This window comes from Salvelinus alpinus, chromosome 14 (assembly GCF_045679555.1).
Source record: "Salvelinus alpinus chromosome 14, SLU_Salpinus.1, whole genome shotgun sequence".
Taxonomy (NCBI): domain Eukaryota; kingdom Metazoa; phylum Chordata; class Actinopteri; order Salmoniformes; family Salmonidae; genus Salvelinus; species Salvelinus alpinus.
In genome coordinates this window covers 45,278,511-45,279,990 of record NC_092099.1, presented here as the reverse complement: position 1 = coordinate 45,279,990, position 1,480 = coordinate 45,278,511, and the positions used below count along the sequence as shown (strand labels likewise).

General features: G+C 36.1%; 1 pseudogene; it reads left to right on the top strand.

The window, feature by feature from the left end:
- The first annotated feature begins 242 nt into the window (after positions 1 to 242).
- Positions 243 to 1,198, top strand: LOC139538259 (trace amine-associated receptor 13c-like; annotated as a pseudogene).
- Positions 1,199 to 1,480: the final 282 nt, after the last annotated feature.

The window sequence follows — 1,480 nt, the reverse complement described above, 5'->3', positions numbered from 1 at the left end:
ATACTAATGCAATTGCTCAGAGAAAATTTTTGTTAAACAAGTAATATTTTTTTCTCCCAAAAAGGTAAGGGTAAAACCTATTGACAACTTTTAAAGATACAAATATATATATGGATGAGCGATGGCCGAACTGCATAGGCAAGATGCAGTAGATGGTATAGAGTACAGTATACACAAATGGGTAGGGTCACACACAGGACCAAGCAGGAGCAGGACCTCAGCATTTTGACACTTTATTACAAATGGAGAAAGATGAAGATGTTCAATGCTGTTTTCAAGACGGAAACTCTTCTTGCAGAAAGGCTTTGCTATCGACATCTACCTACATAACACTGTACATCTTCTTCTCATTGTTTTCAGCAGTTACAGTATTTTTGAACGTACTGGTGATCATCTCCATCTCTCACTTCAAGCAGCTCCACACTCCAACCAACCTGCTCATCCTCTCTCTGGCTGTATCAGATCTCCTGGTGGGACTGATTGTGATACCAGTAATGACTGTAGCAATAATGGAACCATGCTGGGTTTTTGGGGAATATTTTTGTGTGTTTCATGGCTACATTGCTTGTTTATGTACGTCTTTATCTCTGGGCAGTTTGGTCTTGATATCTATTGACCGCTATGTTGCTGTGTGTGATCCCTTATTGTACCACTCTAAAATAACAATAACAAGAATTATGTGTTGTATATCCATTACCTGGTGTTGTTGTATCATATACCGTGCTGCTAACATAAAAAACTTTGCAAATGTACATGTACGAAGTAGATGTTTGAAAGAATGTTTTATTGTTGAAGGGTCAATCTGGGGTAATGTAATTGACCGTCTATTTACAATGGTTGTCCCGTGCTCTATTATTATACCGCTTTATTTGAAAATCTTTGTGGTGGCCAGATCACAGGCCAGAAAGGTATTTTCTAAAGAGGCTGTCAGTGTGTCTGGTGTTAAAACTGTACAGGCAAATAAGTCTGAGAGAAAAGCAGCAAAAACTCTAGCTATTGTTGTTTTCACCTATTTCATTTGTTGGATTCCAACTTTATTTTTATTTTATTATTTTTGTCTTTTTTAAGTGACAATTTATCCGTTTTCATCCGTTTTCTGCCACTTGTTAATTCCTTAATTAATCCAATAATTTATGCTTTCTTTTATCCATGGTTCAAAGTGACAGCTAAACACATTTTAACTCTGAAGTTCCTATAATTCTATTCCCTAGTTTCTCAAACATAGGTTTCATATAGTTATGCTATACAATTGTTGTAATTGCTTCTTTCATGTAACAATACACTGACATTACTAATCTCAGCGTTCTCGTCAAAGATACATGTGGTGTTGATACAGAATGATTTGGATGGATTGGATTTGAAGGACTTGGGGAAGGCATAAGAAGGCATAAGTCTGTTGTTGTTTCATGTTATTCAATGATGAATAGTATGTAAGTATTCTAAAAGTACATTCCGAGGACGTCATGAATCATTCTATATG